The sequence below is a fragment of the Marmota monax genome, unplaced genomic scaffold (assembly GCF_021218885.2).
Source record: "Marmota monax isolate L192 unplaced genomic scaffold, Marmota_monax_Labrador192_F-V1.1 WCK01_AAM20220418_F8-fsc00110, whole genome shotgun sequence".
Classification (NCBI taxonomy): Eukaryota; Metazoa; Chordata; class Mammalia; order Rodentia; family Sciuridae; genus Marmota; species Marmota monax.
This window is the reverse complement of record NW_026694633.1, coordinates 3,470,323-3,486,908: the sequence shown is the minus strand read 5'-3', so window position 1 is coordinate 3,486,908 and position 16,586 is coordinate 3,470,323. Positions and strand designations below refer to the sequence as shown.

Below are 16,586 nucleotides of genomic sequence, written 5' to 3'. Positions count from 1 at the left end.
AGAGGCTAAACAGATGGGTACCACCCAATCTTGTACTTTCAGCCTCCAAAACAGTGAGCTAAATAAACCACCTTTCTTTATAAAGTTCCCAACCTGTTTCTTTTTTTTAAAAAAAAAATTTAGTTGTAGATGGACACAATACACATATTTTATTTATTTTTATGCAGTGCTGAGGGTCAAACCCAATGCCTCACACATGCTAGGCAAGCACTCTACCACTGAGCTACAGCCTCAGCCCCCAACCTGTTTCTTTAATGAAAAAAAAGTTCCAACATGGAATTCTATCCCAAGCCAAATGGTCAATTAAGTATAGATACAAAATAAAACCACATATTCAAACTGCTTTCCTCACACAAACTTCTTAGGAAGTCAATGAAACATACACCATCAAAATGAGAGAATAAACTAAAAAAGAGAAAGAACTGAGATCCATGAAATGAGATGCACCAGAAGAAAGGAAGAAGGATTCCTAGGTGAAGATTAACTATGCACCAGATCTAAGTGACACTCTAAATTGGAGTTGTGAATATGACTGAAGAAATTTCTATAAGATAGAAATCCCAAGTATCTTTTGAGTGTATCAAAACAAATTTACACAAAAGTAAAATCTGTGGTTGAATAAGTGCAGCCATATATGACTTAACAATGGTATGCATTCTGACAAATGTGTCATTGGGTGATTTCATTGTGCAAGCATCATAGTTCACAAACTTAAGATGGCTAAGATATGACTAGGCAATACTGTATAGCATTCACCATGGTAAATGCAATCCTCTGCTGACCTAAGCATTATGTGTCATAGGACCATATACAGAAAAAGATAAAGACAACTTTCAGGAAAAACAAAAATGTTGTTGAGGAAAGGACATATAATTATAGTATAAACCTTTGGTCAGCTGTGGCTAGATGTTGTAGAATCATAATCTCTTAATACCAAATACTGATCTAATCAAAATTACAGTTTTAGTGGCTGCATGGGTGCATGGTGGTGGGCTTGCCTGAAAAAGAAGGTCCTAAATAATCACGGACTTTTTAGGAAGTCTATAGAATGCTTTAAAATGAAAAATGTAAGCAAGATAAGCATGTTACCAGAGATAAGGAGGTAGACAACGAAAGAATCAGCTAAAGGAGCATAAGTTGCCTGTGGTGGGTAGAGAGAGAAATGACTTTCCCTCCCTGCTCCTGGAATAAGTCTTGTGGCCAACTAGGTAAACATATGAATAGCATGTTTTTGTTCCTCAGGTAAAAAATAAAATACACTTAATAATAAAAAGAAAATTTTATTTTAAAACAAAAACTATATTTTAACTACTTTATATCTCAAGTCAGTGCCGGAGTCTGGCTGGGCACAAAATCACGAGCCACTCAAACAGGAACAAACTTTATTTTTGAAACTGCCGCCAATGCCCCGTACGCTCCTGGGAAATATGCCGACCGACACATGCAGCGTTCTCCTGGACCCCAACAGGAAGTCCCTCCTCCGGAATTCCCTCCTACCGCACTTCCCCAACCAATGGGAACTCTCCAGGAGTCCCATAGCAGGCCAAGGTGGACAGCAGGAGTCCAATATCCATATGAATGCAAATCTTAACATAATCATATCATCTCAATGGCTTGCTGGCGTCACCTTTCAACCAAAAATGCCATGCATCATATTACTTGGCTGTGGCTCTTAGCATCTCCCCCCTTCTGTTTAATTAAGCAACAAGCAATGTGGCTAGGGACCGTGCCTGTTAGGTTGTCCAATTCAACATATGGTTCTTACCCGTCATCAGATGAACTGACCTCTAGGCGTCAGCCTCCTGTCTTAGGTTGATACCACTGCAATTGGATCATACCCATCACTGACTACCGGTCCAGCATATAGCCATACTTGTGGATAGGCCTATGCACCAGTGGAGGGGTGAGGTTCTTTGCCTCACCTCTGTTGGCCCCCAAATTTGGCCTTGGTGCCGATGGGGGGGTGAGGTTCTTTGCCTCACCTCTGTTGGCCCCCAAATTTAGACCATTACTAGTAGAAGGGAGGAGGATACAGAAATGCCACGACAACAAGCCAATTGACAGCTCCTTAGGAAAAATTGTATCACTGGTGACACATCAGCAAAGATACGCCAGCACTATCATAATTCGCTGCATCAACAGATAGATCACAATGCATACAAGTAATACATAGTCCAGGCAAGTTCTGCAAGTAGTTCAAAGCGGAGGAATCTATCAATATGTCTATTTCCTCCCAAAATAAATCGACTCCTTGAATGAGCATTACTTGTTGAGTTATTATTCATTGATGCATCAGTTTATACAGTTTGTTGTGATAACTATCGAAGAAGCTGTAGTTTGGTTTCATGTTTGTCTTCACAGGCACTGGGATGAAGATAGGAATTCTGACAATGATGCTAAAAAAAAATTATGTAACATTCCAACAGGTACTAAGAAAACAATTTTCTGAACAATTTACATTATCCTGAAGAGAATTATTAAATATAATGAAAAGGAAAGGTGAAAGTAAACAAACAGATCTGTTAACCTGCTTATTTGTACACATATTAAAACAATCCTCAACAGCTGTTTACCCAATTTAAACAATTAAAATCACGTGAATAATAAAAAAAATTCGGATCCATTTATTCATGAGCGCTCCTCATATATGATATATGGACATACACACCTACAGACATACAACACAAAACAGAAGTGTGCACACATAACATACAACACATAAGACAATAGTAAAGGCCTTGTAGCTTTACATAGGTGAAATCTCCATTGCAATGTTTAAAAACTCCACAGTCAAAAAATAAAACTGATCAGAAAAACATTAACCTAGGTCTGTATGAGCTTGAAAATAAAATAGAACTTTATGATGTGGGAAAAAGCAATAATAAAATAGATACTGAAAAAAGCATCCTGGTTAATCACTGTCGCAGATGTAAGAATAGCCAAGCTGGAGCTCTGGATATCAGCTGTTATGGATTTGAGTCAAATCATCTTTTTTTTGGTCTGTAGAAATTGTTTTGGTTAGTCTCTCTGGAATCCAAATCGGCTGCTGTTCTCCCTGTGGAAACACACAAACAGAACCCCGACTCCAGACAATCACTGGGTCAGGACCTTTCCATTGTCCTGTTAGAATATCCTTCCAAAGTACCTTAGGCTTATGTACATTTTTTGGATACAAATGTCTTTCTGCAGCACTAAGCCCTGATGAATCCAAATTTTAAAAGTTTAGAGTAAAAAGGGTTATTTTAAGTTTATCTTTGGGGGATATATACCCCTTTCCAATTCCCTCCTTTTGTTTTAATAAGTACATTTTAATAGTTTGATGAGCTCTTTCAACTATGCTTTGTCCCTGTGGATTATATGGAATTCCTGTTATGTGAGTAATGCCAAATGATGAGCAAAATTGTTTAAAAGAGTTAGAGGTATAGCAGGACCATTATCTGTTTTTAACTGTTTTGGAACACCCACAGTGGCAAAATTTTGTAAGCAATGAGCTATAATATCTTTAGTTTTTTCTCCGGCATGAAGGGAGCCCATCAAAAATCCAGAAGAAGTATCAACTGTAACATGCAAATATTTTAATTTTCCAAATTCTGGCAAGTGTGTGACGTCCATCTGCCAAATATGGTTAGGTATCAATCCTCTAGGATTGACTCCAAGATTAACTTGTGGTAAAAAGGTCACACAATTTTGACATTGTTTTATTATATGTCTGGCTTGTTCCTTAGTTATTTTAAAATGCTTTTGAAAAGTATTAGCATTGACATGGAACCTTTTATGAAAATTTATAGCTTCTTCTATTGTGGAGAAAATATTTATGTCATGTGTAGATTTATCTGCTAATTCACTGCCCAAACTAAGGGCTCCACGCAATCCCGTATGTGCCCTGATATGTCCTATAAAGAATGGATCTTTTCTGTCCCAGATTAGACTTTGTATAGCAGAAAACAAAGAGAAAACAGTAGAGGAAGGGGTAATCCTACCAGCATCTTCAAGGGATACTATAGCATTAACTATATACTGACTATCAGAAAATAAATTAAATACAGAATCTTTAAACATCACAAAAGCTTGTAAAACTGCATTAAGCTCTACCTTTTGAGCTGATTGTTTGGGTACTAAAAATGTAAAAGTTTGATCAGGGGTAACTACTGCTGCTGTACCATTATTTGACCCATCAGTGAATATATTTGGAGCATTCATGATAGGTGTTTTTCTTGTCATTTTTGGAAAAATTACAGGATGCGAAGACCAAAAAGACAACAAAGGATTAGATGGTAAGTGATTATCAAATGAAACATTAGATTTATACATGATTATTGCCCAAGTATTTAACTCATTAGCTAACTCATCAATTTGATTCATAGTATATGGAGTAATAATTTTATTGGGAGAAATTCCAAACACTCCCTTTGTTGCTCTTATTCCTTTGAGTATTAATTGTCCTACAGCCTCAGGATACCTAGTAAGAACAGTGTTAGGAGAATAAGATAAATGTATCCACAATAATGGACCTTCTTGCCAAAATACTCCTGTAGGGATATTTTTTGTTGGTAGTACAATAAATAATAAAGGCAAACTTACATCAATTCTATCCAAATGCATATTTTCCATGTATGTTTCAATGATTTTTTAATGCCTTTTTTGCTTCAGGCATTAACATGCGGGGTGAATTTGGATCTGATGGACCTTTTAGGATATCAAATAAAGGTCCTAACTCTCCTGTTGGTATGCCTAGATAAGGCCTTATCCAATTTATGTCTCCCAATAACTTTTGAAAGTCGTTAAGTGATTTGAGTTTATCTACTCGTATTTGAATTTTTGGTGGACGGACCATGGTTGAGGATAATAGAACCCCTAAATAATTAATTAGAAGATTTAATTGTACTTTATCTATTGCTATCTCTAGATTATAATTTTTTAATAAATTTGTAAGTGTGGCATAACATTCTAGCAATGTGTTTTTATCTTTATGTGCCAATAATACATCATCCATATAGTGAAATATTTGTAGTTCAGGACTTTGATTTCTAAGTGGCTGGGTTGCTTTGTTAACATAAATTTGACACATAGTTGGACTATTAGCCATCCCATGAGGGAGTACTTTCCATTCATATCTCTGATCAGGACCTTCATGATTTAGTGCAGGGATAGTAAATGCAAAATGTGGACTATCCTCAGGATGAATTGGAATTGAAAAAAAACAATCTTTAATAAATCTATAGCTAAAACATACCAGGTTTTTGGCAAAGCAGACAATTGGGGAATCCCTGATTGAGCAGGTCCCATAATAACCATCTCATTATTAATGGCTCTTAAATCTTGCAATAATCTCCATTTACCAGATTTCTTTTTAATGACAAAAATGGGTGTATTATGGGGAGATATGGAAGGTTGTATATGTCCCTCCGCTAATTGTTGTTTGACCAGGTCATGGGCTACTTGTATCTTTTCTTTAGTCAGGAGCCACTGAGGAACCCACATTGGTCTTTCTGATTTCCAAGTAATTTTGATTGTCTCAATGGCCCTTTCTGAAAACCCAATCCATGTCTATTTATTCCTTGATCTATTTGAATTGGTGCTGTTATACCTTGTTCTTGTTCTCTTAATCTTTTCTCTTTCCTAAAGCCTTGTCTAGCCCTAGAAGTGGGCGCGTTAGGATTGATGTTATTTGTTAATGTCAAACCTAATTGATCTAGGACATCTCGTCCCCATAAATTTATAGGAAGATGATCCAATACATATGGCTGTATAGTTCCTTCACATCCTTCAGGATCCTTCCAATCTAATACCATTGCATTTCTATGGGGATTAGTTGCCACTCCTAGGCCTCGAAGCGTTTGAGTGGCTTGTTGTAATGGCCAATGTTTTGGCCATTCTTGATGAGATAGGATGCTAAGGTCAGCTCCTCTGTCCAGTAGCCCATTAAATTCATGTCCTTGAATATTTAGTTTTAGCATTGGGCGAGAATCTAAATTTAAAGACAGCATAGCCCAATCCACAGCTGTGGAGCCTAATCCCCTGGAACCTCTTTCTACAGTACGACTGGAAAATTTATCATGCAGGCTGGGTATTATTAATAACTGTGCTATTCTATCTCCTGGTGAAATTACTGAGGTACCTCTTGGAGAACTAGCTATAATTTTTATTTCACCTTCATAATCGGGATCAATTACCCTAGGACTTATATCATAAGTCCTTTTAGTGTAGAAGAACTGCATCCCAATAATAAGCCTACTGTTCCTTGGGGAAGAGGTCCTTTTACTCCTATGGGAATGATTTGAACTCCCATCTCTGGAGTTAGTACTGCTCTGGCGGAGGCGCAGATGTCCAACCCTGCACTCCCTCTAGTTTGTCTGATGAGGGATTTAATGGATAATGTGTCCTCGGCACTACCCTGATGGTATTGCTGCATTCCTCCATTGCCCCGTATATTTGTGGTTGTGGGCCCCGGAGCATTGGGCCCCCCAGTCCGTTTTTTGGCAATGGAGCCTGATGCCTTTCTCTACGATATTGTGGGTAAACACTTGGTTTTTGTCCATTTTTTGATAATGGAATACCCTCTATGGTGGTTTGAGAATGGCATTCATTAGCCCAATGTCTCCCTCTACAGCATCGTGGGCAAATACCCGGTACTCTATTCCTTTGATACCTAGCTTTGTTAAACCCTCCTCCTATGGGGCAACTCCTTTTAAAATGTCCTGTTTGTTCACAATTGTAGCATGTTTTTGGCCTGGCATCTAAAGCCTGTTGTACTGCAGCTGCCAAGACTTGCCCCTTGTTCATTAATGTCTCTACATAATTTAATATATGTGTTTAAATCTTCATGTCTCCATGGTCTAATGACCTCTTTGCAGCAACGACTTGCTTGGTCATAAGCCAGTTGCTTTATAAATGGCATTGCCTGTTCTGTATCCCCCAAAGTTCTGGAAGCTGTTTGAATAAGCCTATATACAAATTCAGCATAAGGTTGATTAGTTCCTTGTATTACCTTAGATAATTGTCCTTCTAAATCTCCATGCCCCTGTAAAGTTTTCCATGCCCTAACCGCAGCTACAGCAATTTGTGCGTATATGCCAGGATCATATTCAATTTGTTGCCGTTGACCCTCATAAGGTCCTTTTCCTAAAATATCTAGATTTCTTTGAGGGTAACTGGCTGCTGCATTTCGCCTAGCTGTCTCCGTGCAAAATTCCTCATTGGCAACCTTCCATAACAAATATTGTCCTCCATTTAGCACAGATCGAAACATATTAGCTCAATCTGCTGACGTCATGTCCAAGTTGGTAATGGATTCGACCATGCTTATTGTGAAGGGTGCTTGTGGACCATAGGTTGTTACAGCCTCCTTTAATTGCTTCACTGTTTTGAAATCTAAAGCACGGTGAATTCGTTGCCCTCCTGCCTGCTCAAGTACAGGGCATGCTAATCTTTGAGGTCCTGCCTCAGGATTCCGTCCATTAACTACGGGGGTTGAGGGCCACTCAGCTGTAGATGGAGCTGTTGGTTGAATTATGCCCTCTGGTGATAGAACGGAGTTAGTAGTAGCCTCCTGTTGTAGCTCCCCCCCCTGATGGTTGTTTGTCCTTTAAGCTTTCTTCCTTTAAATTTTCCTCTGACTAGCTAGAGAGACCTTCTCTTTTGCTTGACCTAACATGTTTTCTACCATAGTCTGGACCTCTAACAATTTACTTAACAGTCTTTCGGTTTGTTTTTTACTAATTTCTAATCTACTATAAAGGTAACGCAACCCAATAACATAAAACAAAACCGAAACAGAATGAAACAAAAACGGAACAAAAAATCGTTGTATCAATTTTCTCTTTCTCAGGGCCGAACAACTTCAAACCTTGAGCCAACCATTTTTCCCAGTTTGCCTGAGAAAGTTCTAGGAATAGGCAGCTTGAAACAAAAACAAAATAAATCAAAACAAGAACACATTATTTTTTGAAATGGTCACCCATTCTCTCGCCTTCCCTCAGGGGAGAGCAATTTTACTCACCTCCAAGCTTCAGGCGTTCCCTGTACGGGCCACCAATTGCCGCAGTCTGGCTGGGCACAAAATCACGAGCCACTCAAGCAAGAACAAACTTTATTTTTGAAACTGCCACCAATGCCCCGTACGCTCCCAGGAAATATGCCGACCGACACACGCAGCGTTCTCCCGGACCCCAACAGGAAGTCCCTCCTCCGGAATTCCCTCCTACCGCACTTCCCCAACCAATGGGAACTCTCCAGGAGTCCCGTAGCAGGCCGAGGTGGACAGCAGGAGTCCAATATCCATATGAATGCAAATCTTAACATAATCATATCATCTGAATGTCTTGCTGGCATCACCTTTCAACCAAAAATGCCATGCATCTTATTACTTGGCTGTGGCTCTTAGCAAGTCAGGATGCTAAAGATAAATCTTAAGATCACTGTTAGCCAGACACTGGCTGTGAAGCAGCTGTCAACCCATGTAGGAGACAAACTTAATGGTTACCCCTGGTGGCATCACAGGAGAAGATAAGCACTCATTTTTTTTTGTCAACTAACATTTAAGTAGTCATGGTTGCCATCTGAAAATCTCTGCTGACACTTTCTAATAAGCTCAGGAAAGCATCAGCATCAGAATTTGTGACTTGGATACCACACATAATAATAGAGCACACTTTTTTTTTTCTTTAACTACTTTATGGGAGTAGAACTTATATACCATACAATCTGTCCACTTAAAATAGAAAACTTAAAGATCGCAGAACACTGTTAAATGCTCTTAATGTTTTTGATGCACAGAGGATGATATTGTGGGGAAAAACAGGTACTGAAGATAAATTGAAAAGCAATTCAGAGATATCGCTTGCCTTTTGAGCACAGATCACTTGCTGACGCCGCCTATCCTCTGCCATTTGCCCACCTCTTGCCTGCCCATTACCTCTGCCCCACATCCACTTGCCAATCGCCCGCTTCCGATTGCTGCCTGGAAGTCCACTGTCACAGTACCCACAGGTTTGGTTACACACAGCCACTGCCATCTTTGCAAACTGGCCAGGGTTTGCAGGTTTGCCATCACCACCACTGCCATCTTGGGGTGTGGCTGCCTCAGCCTGAGGACTCAGGCCAGGGCCTGGAGATATATTGTAGGGGTACGTGCAAGTCTGGTTACACCTGAGGTCTTTCTGCTGTGTGTGCTAGTGGCTGCGATATCACTGCCTCTTTTCAGGGTCACTCCTTTGTGTAAGCACATCCCTGGTGGTCTCTCTGCAAGTTGAAAGAGCATTAAGATGTTGGGGACTGCAACAAGGCAGAGCCTGGGGAAGCTGAATCCCAGGTCCATCAGACTACAGCTGGGCTCATGTGGGCTAGTCTGGGTCTAGCAAGCCTGTGGAAAGCCAGAGAATAGGGGCAGTTCCTCAGGGGGAGCTCAGGTTGGGGAACTGGAGAAAACCAGGTGATCTCCAGTTCAGTGAGTCTCGAAGTGGGAAGGGACAGAAGAAGCCGGTTACAAAAGGTGGGAAGACTGGAAGAGTGCGTGAGAACATCTTGCTATTGACTGGCCCACCCAACCAGTCTGGCACCCTTTGGACTGGAGCTACCATCAAACTTCAGACAACCCTACCTATCAGCAGAGAAGGGAAGCTGAAAAAGTCAACAGAAGCAATTGTTCAAATTTCCATTGAGAGTGTCCTCCTTTAATTTTTATTTATTTATTTATCCCCCCACGCTCTTTCTCACACTCCTACCATCTTTGAATTCAAATATACTTCATGCATTAATGTACTGAGGAATGAGATATCTGAATAGTATATTACAGTTTTGTTGTATATTCTTCTATTTTTACCTTTTTTAAAAAAAAATCTAGCCAGGCACAGTAGTGCATGCCTATAATCCCAGCGGCTCAGGAGACTGAGACAGGAGGAATGCATGTTCAAAGCCAGCCTCAGCAAAAGTGAGACTGGTGAGACTGTCTCTAATACAAAAAAAAAAAAAAAAAAAAATGGGCCGGGGATGTGGCTCAGTGGTTGAGTGCCCCCTGAGTTCAAGCCCCAATACCTGCCCCACCCCCCCACAAAAAACTATATATTTGTTATCTCACTTATCTGTCTCCCTGGATTCTCTTTCTATTTCTCTCATACTAACAGCCAACCTCTATTAATTCCTCCCACTATTACTATAAATTTTAACCTTTATCTTCTCTCCTTCTCCCTCACAAACATCACACCTTATACTACTTCTGTTCCCTCTCATTCATCATTTGAAACAGTAAACCCTTTTAGCAAACTGACTGTATTGCAGACAATAATTGAACACATCATTTGTGTTTATTGTGACAAAACTTTAGATGCCTTAATAGGAGCTATTCAGTGTAAGGTTATATATTGTTTGCATTGGGTGTTGTTAATATTGGTCTCCTCCTTTAAGGTGAAGTACTGGAAGCCTTCAGGGACACTATAAGACTACAGGGTAGAAACTGTACTGCCTCAGATCCCTACCATTAGAAGGGAATACACACAAACAACATAAAAAAATATGGGAACAAAGTGCCTCAAATATACTAAGATGTTCCAACAATAGAACCCACAGACAACACAGTGGAAATGTCAGAGAAGGAATTTAGAAAATACATAGTTAGACTGATCTTTGAAATAAACGATGGTATCAGAGAGAAAATATAGGAAGTGTAAGATCACTTTAATAAAGAGGCAGATGTTATAAAAAGGAATCAAGCAGAAATCCTCAAAATGAAGGAAACAATTAACCAAATTAAAAATTCAATGGAAAGTATCACCAATAGGCTAGACCACTTAGAAAACAGAACCTCAGACAATGAAGACAAAACAGATACTCTTGAACATAAAGTCAACCACACAAAGAAGATGGTAAGAAACCATGAACAGAACTTTCAAGAAATATGAGATAACATCAAAAGACCAAACTTAAGATTTACTGGAGGGCTGGGGATGTGGCTCAAGCAGTAGCATGCTCGCCTTGCATGCGTGCGGCCCAGGTTCGATCCTCAGCACCACATACAAACAAAGATGTTGTGTTCGCCGAAAACTAGAAAATAAATATTAAAAAATTCCCTCTCTCTCTCTCTTAAAAAAAAAAACTTAAAATCAAAAACAAAATTATTTTAAAAAAAAGTTTTACTGGAATAGACAAAGGTGTGGATATACAAACCGAAGAAATGCATGATCTTTTCAATGACATAAGAAAATTTCTCAAATCTAAAGAAAAAATGGAAAATCAACTATAAGAGGTTTACATGACCCCAAATGTACAAAATTACAGCAGACCCAAACTAAGGCACACTATAATGAAAATAACATACAGAATTAGAATAAAATTTTAAATGCTGCAAGAAAAAAACATCAAATTACCTAGAGGGGGAAACCAATTTGGATTTCAGCTGATTTCTCAACCCAGACCCTCAATATCAGAAGGTCCTGGAATAACATATATCAAGCTCTGAAAGAAAATGAATGCCAACTGAGAATTTTATGTCCAGCAAAATTCATCTTCAGATTTGAAAATGAAATAAAAACCTTCCATAATAAACAAAAATTAAAAGAATTCACAACTAGAACACCTACACTACAGAACATTCTCAGCAAAATATTCCATGAGGAGGAAATGAGAGAAAAAAAATGAAAACCGCAAGGAGAGGAACTACACTAAAGGAAAAGTCAATCAAAGGAGAAACTAAGTGAAGTTAAAAACCAAAAATAAACCAAAATGACCAAAAATACAAATCATATCTCAATAATAACCCTGAATGTTAGTGGCCTAAACTCATCAATTAAAAGACACAGACTGGAAGATTGGATTTTAAAAAGGGCCCCAAAATATGCTGTTTTCAAGAGACTCACCTCCTAGGAAAAGACAGTCAGACTGAAAGTGAAAGGTTGGGAAACAACATATCACCCACACGGACTGCATAAACAAGCAGGAGTTTCCATCCTCATATCAGACAAAGTGGACTTCAAACCAAAGTTAGTCGGAAGGAATAAAGAAAGACATTTCATACTGCTTAAGAGACTCATACATCAACAAGACATAACAATCATAAATACATATGCCCCAATGGAGCATCTACATACATCAAACAAACTCTTCTCAATTTCAAGAATCAAATAGACCACAACACAATAATACTTTAACATGCCTCTCTCACTACTGGATAGATTATTCAAACAAAAACTAAACAAAGAAACTATAGAACTAAATAATACAATCAATGATTTAGACTTAATGGACATATATAGAGTATTTCATCCATCATTGAGCAAATATATTTTCTTCTCAGCAGCACATGGATTCTTCTCTAAAACAGATCATATGTTATGCCACAAAGCAACTTTAAGCAAATACAAAAAAAATATATATAGAAATACTACTCTGCATTCTATCAGATCATAATGGAATGAAACCAGAAATAAATTATAAAATAAAAATAGACACTACTCCAAAACCTAGAAACTAAATAGCATGCTATTGAATGATAAATGGATAGCGAGAGAAATAAAAAAATACTTAGAGGTAAATGAGAACACCAATACAATATATCAAAATCTCAGGACACTATGAAAGCAGTGCTAAAAGGAAAGTTCATTGTATTGAGCTCATATATTAAAAGAATAAAAAGTCAACAAATAAATGACCTAACATTACATCTCAAAAACCTAGAAAAAGAAGAACAAATCTACACCCAAAGCAGAAGACAGTAAATAATTAAAATCAGAGCTGAAATCAATGAAACTGAAACAAAAGAAATAATTCAAAAAATTGACAAAACAAAATGTTTGCTTCTTTAGATAAAATTTATAAACCCTTAGCTACACTAGCAAAGAAAAAGAGGGAGAAAATTCAAATTACTAAAATTCATGATGAAAAAGGAAGCATCATGAAGTACACTACTGAAATACAAAAAATAATTAGAAACTATTTTGAAAATTATACTCCAATAAAATAGAAAATCTCAAAGACATTGACAAATTTCTAGAGACATATGATCTAACCAAAATGATTCAGGAGAACATACACAACTTAAACAGGTTAATTTCAAGCAATGAAATAGAAGATGATATCAAAAGCCTACCAACCAAGAAAAGCCCAGGACTAGATGGATTTTTCAGCCAAGTTCTACAAGACCTTCAAAGAAGAATTAACATCAATACTCCTCAAATTATCCCATGAAATAGAAAAAGAGGGAACCCTTCCAAAGTTATTGTATGAGGCTGGTAATCACCCTGATACCAAAACCAGACAAAGACACATCAAGGAAAGAAAATTCAGAACAATAACCCTGATGAACATAAATGCAAAAATTCTCAATAAAATTCTGGAAAATTGCATACAAAAACATAATTAAAAGGTAGTGTACCACAATCAAGTGGGGTTCATTCCAGTGTTGCAAGGTTGGTTCAACATATGAAAATCAATAAACGTAATAATACATCTCATCAATAGACTTAAAGACAAGAATCACAGGATTATTTCAATAGATGCAGGAAAAGCATGTGACAAAATACAGCACTCCTTCATGTTCAAAACACTAGAAAAACTAGGGATAGTAGGAACATACCTCACCATTGTAAAAGCTATCTATCTAAGCTCAAGGCCAACATCATTCTAAATGGAGAAAACATGAAAGCATTTCCTCTAAAAACTGGAAGAAGATAAGGACGCCCCCTTTCACCACTTTTATTCAACATAATCCTTGAAACTCTAGCCAGAGCAATCAGACAGATGAAAGTAATTAAAGGGATATGAATAGGAAAAGAAGAACTCAAATTATCACTATTTGCCAACGACACAATTCTATATTTAGAGGATACAAAAAATTCCACCGGAAAACTTCTAGAACTAATAAATGAATTCAGCAAAGTAGCAGGATATAAAATCAATACCCATAAATCAGATGCATTTCTACATGTAAGCAATAAAGCCACTGCAAGAGAAATTAGGAAAACTACCCCATTCACAATAGCCTCAAAAAAAAAAAAAAAGAAAAGAAAAGAAAGAAAAAAGAAACTTGGGAATCAATATAACAAAAGAGGTGAAAGATCTCTACAATGAAAACTACAGAACGCTAAAGAAATTGAAGAAGACCTTAGAAGATGAAAAGATTTCCCATGCTCTTGGATAGGCAGAATTCATATTGTCAAAATGGCCATAATATCAAAATTGTTATACATATTTAATGCAATTCCCATTAAAATCCTAATGACATTCTTCACAGAACTAGAAAAAGCAATCATGAAATTCATTTGGAAAAATAAGAGACCCAGGGACTGGGGTAGTGGCTCAGTGGTAGAATGCACCCTAGTGTGAGGAACTGGGTTCAATCCTTGGCACCACATAAAAATAAATAAATTAAAGTATTGTGTCTATCCACAACTAAAAAAAAAATTTAAAAATAAATAAAAGACCCAGAACAGCCAAAGCAATCCTTAGCAAGAAAAGTGAAGCAGGAGGGAGAGAACATGGCGGTGAGAGGGGAGGCAGCGCTTTCAGTACCTCCTCAACAACGGGGTCAGAGAGACGCATGGATACGCTTAGATACGACTTGCTGAGAAACTCCTAGCAAAATTCCACTAAAGAGAGATCGGCCGGGAATCGGTAGGATTTTTGGAGGTGACAGTCTGCGCTAGACGAGTGAATCTCCGCCACGCAGCGCAGAGGTCCAGACCCGCCAGCCGCTGCCCGCGCGACTCGGCGACTGTCTGCTGCCTGCACCAGCCCCCGCGTCAGGACGGATAGCCTCCGAGGCGCAGGGCAGCAGGAGCGGTGCAGGGACTCTAGGAAGAGGTCTCTCGCCAAGCCTTCATGAAATAGCAAACCGGGAGCTGAAACCAACCAGAAACAGACCAGTCCCACCCCTCCCTTCGGACACTCCAGCAAGGAGCCTGGGGCCTGCCATAGCAGAGTGGTGACATCACCAGAGTTCCACCGACAGAATTCCTTCCCAGCGGAATCCACATTAGCAGGTGTGTGACTCCCACCCCCTCCAGATACAAGCAGCCAGAAAACCTCCGGGGGCGTGTCTGTAGGGAAGCAGAGGGGATTCCAGATCCCCACCTCCCCTTAACACCAGCGATCTTAGCCGCTAGTTTCTGGGGGCGTGCCCACCTAAGGGGTCCGGAAAAATTAAACTGTTGGTTCCCAGATCACCCCACCACAGCACTGGGGCTTAGATGAATGACAGAGAGGGTGTTCATCGTTCGGGATATAGGACACGCGGTGGGGCTGCAAGTGTAATCAGATCCTTGGGGAACCGCCTCTGGTGAACAGGACCTGGCTGGCTGGCTGGGAGGAGGAACAGGGGGAGGAGCCGGATAAGTGAAAGGGCTCTGGACTAACAGGATTGAGAGACTCCCAGGAGCCACCGTACAGGGATTTCTGTCAGCACATAGAGGGCAGAAGCTCGGCTCAGAGGGCACAGCTCCGCCTATTGGAAGAGAAGAAAATGGGATTCAGCCATTGAACAGGGGATGCCAGCATGGCAGAGATCTGATGTCATTGGAGAGCGGCCGAGGAGAAAACTTCATCGGTGCCAGCAGCAACGGAAACAGTTGGTCCCCTGGTAGGGAGGGTGAGTCACAGATACCCGAGTCTCTCTCGCTTTGTCGTGGAGCCAGAGGGGAGGAGCAGGGCCGCCGCCCGCGCCCGCAAGGTAGGCAGACCTGCGACCAACCTGCAGATCAGGCCCAGCGGTCTGCAGGCGTGGTAGGAGGGGCAGGGCAGAGCCACCGCCCGCGCCGGCAAGGTAAGCAGACCGGCGACAGACCGGCGGATCAGGCCCAGCGGCCTGCCAGCGTGGTACACACTTCACCCCAACTGGAGTAGGGGCGGGGCAGAGCAGAGCCTTCGCCCGCGCCCAGATCAGGCCCAGCGGCCCGCCTGTGTGGTGGTCAAGTGACCCCAATTGGAGTGGGGGCAGAGCGGAACTGACACCCGTGCCCGCAAGGTGGGCAGACCTGCGACCAACCTGCAGATCAGGCCTAGCGGTCCCCGGGCGTGGTAGGAGGGGCAGGGCAGAGCCTTCGCCCCCACCTGCAAGGTAGGCAGACCTGCGGATCAGGCCCAGGGGTCCGCGGGCGTTGTAGACACCTAACACCAATTGGAGGAGGGGCAGAGCAGAGCCCCCGCCCGCACCTGCAAGGGAGACTTTTCAACTATACAAGAGCAATATAAATATATAGGGGGGGAAAAATTTCAAAAACACAACAGTTTCACCAAGAAGAAAGAAACGCAAGCAGTATGAAAAGACAAGGAAAGAAAGGACTACAAGCAATGCAGGTCAGCTCAACTTTAGAAGAGGTAACAGCTGCAGCAGATGGAATGTCAGATAAAGAATTCAGGATATATATGCTTCAGATGATCTGGAGTATCAAGGAAGAAATTAGACAGCAAAATCAGACAATGAAAGATCACTTCAACAAGGAATTACACAAACAAATCCAGGAAGCAAAGGATCAACTATACAGGGAGATAGAGGTTATAAAAAACAAACAAACAGAAATCCTAGAAATGCAGGAAGCAATAAACCAACTTAAAAACTCAATTGAGAGTACTACCAGCAGAGTAGAACACTTAGAAGATAG

General features: G+C 40.1%; 1 protein-coding gene across 4 annotated transcripts in view; it reads right to left on the bottom strand.

Moving 5' to 3' along the window:
* Gpr160 (G protein-coupled receptor 160) overlaps nucleotides 1–16,586 on the bottom strand; it is a 63,154-nt gene that overhangs the window by 10,981 nt on the left and 35,587 nt on the right. Inside the window, exon 1 of one of the 4 annotated variants that reach the window (XM_046422978.2) lies at nucleotides 8,000–8,099. The exons of the other annotated variants lie outside the window; for them this stretch is intronic. The gene's annotated coding sequence lies outside the window, so the exon portion shown is untranslated. Of the gene's footprint in view, nucleotides 1–7,999; nucleotides 8,100–16,586 lie in introns of those variants that run through there. 4 annotated transcript variants of the gene reach the window in all.